The following is a 9,400-nucleotide window of genomic DNA, read 5'->3' as shown; positions in this document are numbered from 1 at the left end:
AGCCCTGATAGTCCCTGATTGCCGGCCAGGCCTAGGGACCCCACCCGTGCACAAATTTTGTGCACCAGGCCTCTAGTATACAATAATTGAGATGTATAGTGATGAACACAACAATCAATTAGTTATAAGTACTGAAAAAAAAAGTTGATAGCAATTTAAATCAGTGGGGGAAAGAGTACAGTTATAATTATATGTATCAAAATGTATTATATACAGGTGAAAATTTTAAATCTAAAAAATGAAACCATAAAATAGCAATGAGAATATACAAGTGAATATTATCTTATTTGGAGATAGAGTTGGGATTTCTGAGCATAAAGACCAAGCAAAACACTGCTAGAATTATAATTTAAGCATTTGAAACTATTATTTGTAAAAATCACTAAAAGAAAATTTGATGGAATTAAAAGTGAAAATACTTGCTACTTATAAGACAGATACATAGATACATTATTGATATTCCAACATGTAATTAAATGATGAACACATCATTAGAAAACAAAGGACAAACATCCTGAACAAAATAAAACATCTAAATAAGGAACAAACATAGAAAAATTCTTTATTTGATTAGTTATGGAAGATATTGCTAGCTGCTCACCAACGTCTGTTTCCATTATTTTCTTGAGTACAATGCTACATTATATCCCCAGAATTCTCTGGTTAAATATGGTCATGTAACTAAACTCTTCTATGGAAAACAAGCAGAAATGATGTTTGACTATTTATTTTTATTCTAATATTTTTAATTTTTTTCACAAATAGGATTTTTTATTTGTCACCATTAAATGTCTGAATTTTAAACAGATTCTTGGACTGGAGGCTCATCTCCATCAGCTTGTTCAACTTTAGCACCTGTCTCATCCCCAGTAGGTTTTTCAGAATTGCTACCTTCACTATGAAGCTCCATGAGTTTTCCCAATTCAAACTTGGGCTTCTTCAGTATTTTGACTTTTCTGACAAAGACATCATGGAGAGGATAAATAGATTGGCAAGCCTTTTCTATGTCTTTTCCAATGCTGTCTGGAATCAATTTATTGACCACTTCTTTCAAGTCATTTGTCTGCACCACTCGGGTCATGATCTCCATCATCTTCTGGATTTGGCGAACCTGCTGATGCCGAGTGAGCGTAAGAGGTCTTCTGAATCTGATTGTTGTGCTTTTTAGTGATACCAACACAGAACAGATGAAGCAAATAACCATTGGTAGTCTTGACATCGACATGAGCTTCAATCATGGTCTGCCACTTCTTGACCATAGAGCACATGTTGTCACGGGTAAGGTCCATGCCATGGAAATTAGTCAGGCAGTTTTTGCCCTGAATATCCTCAGTAATTAGCTTGAATTTTCTAAATGCAACTTCATTATTCTGCAGATCAGCTAGGCTCACTTCAAAAACAGGACCCTTGAGACCATCAGACCCGATTTTGGTTCCTTGAGTTCTCGTAACTAGTGTTTTTCCAATACTCCTTATATTGAACAGAGCTTGTGCTTTCACATCATACCAATCTTTCTTAGAAAATGGAACAACCACTTTCTTCTTGGCTCCCTTTTTGCTGCTTTTTGTAAGGCACTTGTTCTTGCCCACTGCCATCGTGCTGCTCAGAGAGCCAAAAGGGGGTAATATTTTTAATTTTTACTGGTAAGTTTATCTTTATTGTTGAGAGTATTATAGATGTTCCTTTTTTTCCCCATTGACCCCCTATACCCTGCAGTCCCCCAGGCCTTCCTATGGGAGATTGTAACAGCCTTATATTAATGTCAACATCTAGTTTATTTGCATATATTTTTGCTTAAAGGTTGCTTAGCCTATAAACAATTTTTCCATAATATTTTCCTTTTTTGGCTGATTGGAATGGCAGCACACAGGCTAACCTTGGAAGCTATGTATTAAAGATGGCAGAGCCACAAGATGGTAGGAGCCTGGGCCTTTGCAATCATACATAAGGAAAATGTATCCACTGACTAGGAAAACCCACTTTGTACTTTTTGGTGAGCAAAAAATAAACTTGTTTTATTTTTGAAACGTTATACATTGTGAGTTCTATGTTTTTTCCCTGAAGTTTAAGTGATAAAACTATATAAAATCATCAAACATTAGGGTTTGTTAGGAATAAGAGAATACTGATTAACATAAAAATGCATAAAAAATCATAAGCTCTAAAGCTGTATGCAAAATTCAAAAATGACTCCAAACTTATTGGAATAAATTTTAGAAGAAATTATGTCAAAATCTAGATAATGCTTATCATTAGGTAGTAAAATTGAGTGATTTTATTCTTTTACCTTTCTGCATTTTATAAATGGTTTATAATAAGCATGTTACTAAAATTAATGCAAATATGTTTAAACCACATGCATTAATTCATTGAAATTTCCAAAGAGCATATTAAGAGAGATAGATAATTAACATTTTTAAACATAGCATACCATATTTCTACACTCAAGGGGAAATTTAAAAAAATAAATTAGAAAAAAACAAACATTGATTCACTCTTTGGTATTTGCAGAAATAAATACCAAATGGTGATTATACTGGATTTGTGCAAACATTTCATCTTTTGGGATGCTGCTTGGAAATCTCCCAGCATTTTTTTTATAGACAAACTAGCATAGCTATGAATGTCTTTCATTGGTAAACTAAGTGTCTAATAAATTTTGACTTCATGGAATTCAAAGTGAGAAAAAGTATTTCTGAAAATTAATGGGTAGAAAAAATGGGAAGAATGTTATAAAAGGCACATAACTTAATTAAAATGACAAAATACTGTACAGAATTAGTTAAAAGCCATTTGCATGCTGTCCTTCAGGAAATTTATGGGGCCTGGGCATGTGTCGAAATAATGTCTTTCAGCACACCTACTTCATCTAAGATTATAGTGTGCAATGAACTTATCGCTATTTTTGAAGGCTCAGTACTTCTCTTCAGCACCAAGAAGCATGGTTCTGAAATGTACAATGGCCTATGCAAATAACCTAACCGGAGACACTGCATCATTAGAATAAAAAATCAACATGCTGTCTATTATTGGTAGAGGTCACTTTGCTGTCAAAGCAACACAGTATGGGAAACACTCCAGAAATATTGAGGCACATCCCCCCAGTGTTAAATGTAGATTATGTTCATGTCTGATCTACAGATTCAGAGATGTGATATGTTGATTTTGCAAGAGGCCATATTGTCAAATGATGAGATTCAAAATCTTTATGAGGAAGTCCAGAAACTCCTGTAAACACGTTTATTACTTGTTATCAAGTAATCTTGATTTTTCATACAGTGGTGTAAGCTGGAACCTGTGTCATTCATTCTTGCATTTAACACAGTTATTTTGGTTGTACTATGTGTATCCACTGAGTTAAGCACTAAAAATGCCAAAAATGATACTTTAAAACTAAAATACATAAAGACTCCATAATAAAATCTACTTGATTTAATAAATGAATCTGGCAATGTAGCAGGATAAAACATTAACACCCAGAAATCTATGGCTTTTTTATACAGCAATAATTTCTCACAGAAAGAGAAACTAAAAAAAAAAAAAAAAAAAAAAAAAAAAAAATCCCACTTATCATTGCAACAACAACAAAAAAATTAAGATACCTAGGAATAAACTTAACTCAGGATATAAAAGACCTGTACTCAGAAAACTACAGGACATTGGAAAAAGAGATAGAGGAAGATATACACAAGTAGAAGAATATACCGTGTCCATGGATTGGTACAATCAACATCATTAAAATGTCCATACTACACAAAGCAATCTATAGATGCAACACAATCCCATTAAAACAGCAATGACATATTTCAAAGACCTAGAAAAAAACTCTCCAAAAATGTGTATGGGATAAAAACAGACCCCAGATAGCCGCAGCAATCCTGAAAAAAAAAAAAATAACAAAGTTGGAGGGATCACAATACCAGACATCAAGTTATATTGCAAAACCACTGTTCTCAAAACAGCATGGCACTGGCATAAGAGCAGACACATAGACCAATGGAACAGAGCAGAGAACCCAGAAATCGACCCAAACCATTATGCTCAATTAATATTTGACAAAGGAGGCAAGATCATAAAATGGAGTCAAGTCAGTCTCTTCAATAAATGGTGTTGAGAAAATTGGACAGATACATGCAAAAAAATGAAACTAGATCACCAATTTATACCAGACACAAAAATAAACTCAAAATGGATAAAAGACTTAAACGTAAGACAGGAAACCATAAAAATTATAGAATAATATATAGGAAGCAAAATATCTGATATAGCTCATAGCAATATGTTTACTGATACATCTCCTAGGACAATGGAAACAAATGAGAATATAAATAAATGGTACTACATCAAAATAAAAAGCTTCTGCACAGCAAAGGAAACCATCAACAAAACAACAAGAAAGCCCACTACATGGGAGAACATATTTTCCAATGTGACATCTGATAAGGGTTTAATCTCCAAAATTTATAGGGAATTCATACAACTTAACAAAAGGAAGGTAAACAATCCAATAAAAAATGGGCAAAGGACCTAAATAGACACTTTTGAAAGTGGACATGCAGAAGGCCAAGAGACATATGAAAACATGTTCAAAGTCACTAATTACTTGAGAGATGCAAATTAAAAGGACAATGAGGTACCATCTCACACCTGTCAGAATGGCTATCATCAACAAATCAACAAACAACAAGTGCTGACAAAGATATGGAAAAAAAGGAACCCTCGTGCACTGCTGGTGGGAATGCAGACTGGTGCAGCCACTGTGGAAAACAGTATGGAGTGTCCTCAAAAAATTAAAAATGGAACTTCTATTTGACCCACTTCTAGTAATATATCCCAAGAAATCATAAACACCAATCAGAAAGGATATATGCACCCCTATGCTTATATTAGCACAATTTACAATAGGTAAGATTTAGGAACTGCCCAAGTGCCCATCAGCAGATGAGTGGATTAAAAAACTGTGGTATATCTACACAATGGAATACTATGCTGCTGTAAGAGATAAAGAACTCTTCAATTCGCAATAGCATGGATGGACATGGAAAGCATTATGCTAAGTGAATTAAGTCAGTCAGAGAAAGATAAATATCACATGATCTCACTCATATGTGGAATATAATAACAACTTAAACTGATGAACAAAAATAGCTCCAGAGACAGAGAAACATCGAACAGACTGTGAAACCTCAGAGGGAAGGCAGGGGAGGGTGGGTAGGGTGGAGTAAGAGATCAACCAAAGGATTTGTATACATGCATCTGAGCATAAGGAATGGACACAGACACTAGAGGGGTGAGGGCTTGTGCTGGGAGGTAAGAGTTGCCAGGGAGAAGTCAATGGGGGGAAAAGGAGACGTATGTAATACTTTAAACAATAAAGATTTTTTTAAAAAGAAAGAAAGAACTCTTACTGTTCTCAACACCATAGATGGACCTGGAGAGCATTATGCTAAGTGAAATAACCCAGTCAGAGAAAGCTACGTATCACATGATCTCACTTACTTGTGGAATATAATGAACAGCATAAACTGATGAACAAAATAGATCCAGAGATACAGAATCATCAAACAGACTGTCAAACCTCAGAAGGAAGACAGGGGTGTGTGGGAAGAGATAAGAAGTCAACCAAAGAACTTGTATGCATATAAGTATAACCAATGAACCAATGGACACAGACAGTGGGCAGTGGGGAGTGAAGGCCAGGGCTGGGAGGGCGGGGGCAGGCTGGAAGAAAACAATAGGGGGAAAAGGGGACATATGTAATACTTTCAACAATAAAGAATTAATATTAAATTAAATTAAAAAGTAAAATACCTTTTAAAAATAAAATATTAAACTAATCCAAGAAAATGCACAAAGTGGAATTTTAATTTGTTACACTTTTGAAGATCAAGTTGACAACATATACTTATTAAAGTAAATCTATAAAACATGGGTGCTATCATCATGCACAACAAAATTTTCAACCCAAACCTACAGGTGATGTGAGCAGTTTGTGTGTGTACATTTTATTTTTCTTGAAAGTTATTTAGACAATCCTCATTTACACATGTAAAATATAAAAATTATTAACTCTGTTAACAATTCTTTTTGGAATCATTTAAACTGGTCTGGAAACTTAAAGGTCTTTAAGCCCAATCTCTAATTACTTAAAAATAAAATATCATAGTTGTTAAGGCCATAGACATTTTAGCAGAGTGATTAAGTGGATTCAATTTCAACCAGACTCTGTTACTTGCCATCTCTACAATCAAGGGCAACTTAAATACCTTCCACAAGTCTCAGGTGTATTTGTGGTTTTTTTCAACTGCAGCATAGAAATGAAAACAATATATGCCTCATGGTGTGTAAGAACATAATAATTATCCATGTAAAATACTAAGAACTGGCTGATATATAATAAACACTAAAAGTTATTATTATTATTATTTGTAATAACAACTAGCACTTTTTATCATACTTATTTCAGCTACAAACAACCTCAAAATAGCTTATCAACTAAAACCAAGTGACCTTATTTAATCTATTACCACTGAGTTGCATTGCCTTCAACATGAGGCTAAGATTAGTTCATTCTCATAAGGATGCCCTGACACAAACTGTTGGAGCAGATTGTTCAAAAACATTTGCTAGGTTTTCCAGAGATGAGAACTTCGTTCCAAGTTTAAGTGATGGGCGTCAGTCTTCTTGAATAACTAAAGTGGAGATGTCTGAAGACTTCCTTAAACCATTGCTATCCAAACTCCAATTGAGATGAGCAATATAATCAATAATGCATTCTACACATTAATTTATCTACATTTTCCCCTCATTTCTTAAATCACAAGTTAAGATTTTCTAAAATTTGACATAATTGAAATCATCCTATATAATAAAGAGGTAAAATGAAAATTAACCCTCATACCCTCACAAGATGGCTGCCTACGACCAGGCCTGCAGGGGGATTAGTGAGGGACGACCAAATGACTGAACAGCAGGCTGTGTGGGGTGGCCAGGCCAGTGGGGACAGCTGTGAGGGGTGACCAGGCCAGCAGAGGGGCACAGTTAGGGGCGACCAGGCCAGCAAGAGGGGCAGTTAGGAGCTACCAGGCCAGCCGAGGGGGGAAGTTGGGGGCAACCAGGCTGGCGGGAAGGAAGTAAGGGGTGACCAGGCCAGCGGCAGGGGGGGGGGCAGTTAGGAGCGACAAGGTTGTCAGGGAGGGGGTCACCTTGACAGCAGAAGAGGGCAGTTAGGTGTGACCAGGCTGGCAGGGGAGGGAGTTAGAGGTGATTAGGCTGGCTGGGGGGGCCAGTGAGGGGCAACTAGGCTGGCGGTGGGGCAGTTGGGGGAGACCAGGCCAGCAGGGGGCAGTTGTGGGTAACCAGGCCAGCAGGGGGGGAAGTAAGAGGTGACCAGGCCAGTAGGGAAGCAGTGAAGAGTGACCAGGCTATCAGGGAAGGGGCAGTTGGGGGTGACCTGGCCAGCAGCAGAGGGCAGTTAGGGGTGACCAGGCCAGCAGGGGAGGCAGTTACAGGTGATTAGGCTGGCAGGGGAGGCAGTGAGGGGCAACTAGGCCAGTGGGGGGGGGGAGGGGCGGGCAGCTGAGGGCAACCAGGCAGGCAGGGGTGGCAGTAAGGGGTGACCAGGCAGGTGGGTGGGGACAGTTAGGAGAGACCAGTCCAGCAGGGAGGGGGCAGTTAGGGGCAACCAGGCCGGCTGGGGAGGCAGTTAGAGGTGATCAGGCTGGCACACAGCAGCAGTGAGGGGCGATCAGGCAGGCAGGGGTGGGTAGTTATGGGTGATCAGGGCAGGCAGGCAGGTGAGAAATTAGGAGCCAGCGGTCCAGGGTTGTGAGAGGGATGTCTGACTGCTGGCAATTGGACATCCCCTGAGGAGTCCCGGATTGGAGAGGGTGCAGGCTGGGCTGAGGGGACCACCCCCCCCCCGCACAAATTTTGTGCACTGGGCCTCTAGTAATGTTTATGATTTACAAAAACCTGAGTGAAAATGGACCCCTGGCAGAGAATTTCTTTCAGGTGTGACTTGACCATAGTAAGAGAGTAATCTAAATTTGAAATTTCCATTCTTGAAGTGGAACTTACTATCAGTGATCCTGATTCTGTCTTCTGGTTAATATTCTCTAGAGAAGTGATTCCAAAAGATGTCATGCATAAGAATCACCTGAGGATGAGTAAAACACATATGTATTAATCTGGACCCAATTCCCAGAGGTGGTTTCAGTAAATATGTGATGAGGTACAGGAATCTTCATGTTCTTACGAGTACCTCAGGTGATTATGAAACAGGTAATCCAATGATGACCAGAGGAAGACTACTGCCCTGGAAATATCTGATGCTGACTCCTTGGCAAAATTTTCTTAATTACTAATTTTGCACTGACCACAGTAATTATAGGAGAGGAATTACCTAAAGTTCCTGCTCTCTTAAGCATAAAAGAGAATTTTAGGGAGTATTCTTGGCTAGTTAAACAAACATTTTGATTAAGTCAAATAAGCATTGTGAAGAGGTGGCGAGGAAGAACAATGTTTTTAATACAATATTGTGTTATGCTTAAACCTTGGCAGATTATTCTATTTGAGTTCCCATTAATAACTGGCACTTTTTATCACACTTATTTCAGCTACAAACCATCTCAAAATAGTTTATCAACTAAAATCAAGTGACCCTATTTTCTATTACCATTGTGAGAGTATATGCTCTAATGAAATGCTAAAATGTTGCACAAATTTTGGATAAGATTATTCCCTAATGGATAATACTTCAATACAATTGTTTTCCAAGCAGCATGCTGGGTGTTTTTAGATTTTTATTGAATTTGTCATAACAACTCTTGGAAGTAGGAATTATTGTTATGCCCATTATACAGATGAGCAAAATGAGACAGTATAATCAAATAATTTTCTTGATGTCCTACAGTCTATATTTATGGCACACTAGAGAGATCTTTAATGTGCAACATGCTTCAAGTTCCCATCAGGGAAGGAGAAGGTGACTGGGAATGGCACTGAGTAGGAGATGGACAGGAATGCCAATGACTAATTCTTGGTGGGGCACACATTACCTCAAGTTTGACCCAGCATGAATATCTGAAGATTGACCTGAACCAAACCTAAAGGGAGAGAATCTTATTAATTATTACCCTTAACATTTGGTATATATTAGGAAGGCTATTTTTTATTAAATTTATTGGGGTGACATTGGTTAAGGATACTAAAGATTGTTAAAGTTAAATTCAGACTTTGCTTTACCTTTGATAGTCATGAAGATGAAAACCAATCAAAGAAGGTCTGCCTTAACTCATACCACTGTCCTATGAAATAACAATGTTTTCCCACTGTTTGTTTGTTTATTTTATGACTACAGTTGCAATTTTATTTTTTTTCTGGTAGATCTTGAAGAGTA

The 9,400-nt window shown here is 37.5% G+C and overlaps 1 pseudogene; it reads right to left on the bottom strand.

The window, feature by feature from the left end:
* Positions 1 to 782: 782 nt before the first annotated feature.
* LOC118654043 lies at positions 783 to 1,595 on the bottom strand (annotated as a pseudogene).
* Positions 1,596 to 9,400: the final 7,805 nt, after the last annotated feature.

The sequence above is a fragment of the Myotis myotis genome, unplaced genomic scaffold (genome assembly GCF_014108235.1).
Source record: "Myotis myotis isolate mMyoMyo1 unplaced genomic scaffold, mMyoMyo1.p scaffold_m19_p_4, whole genome shotgun sequence".
NCBI classification, from domain to species: Eukaryota; Metazoa; Chordata; class Mammalia; order Chiroptera; family Vespertilionidae; genus Myotis; species Myotis myotis.
This window is presented reverse-complemented; position numbering and strand designations above follow the sequence as displayed.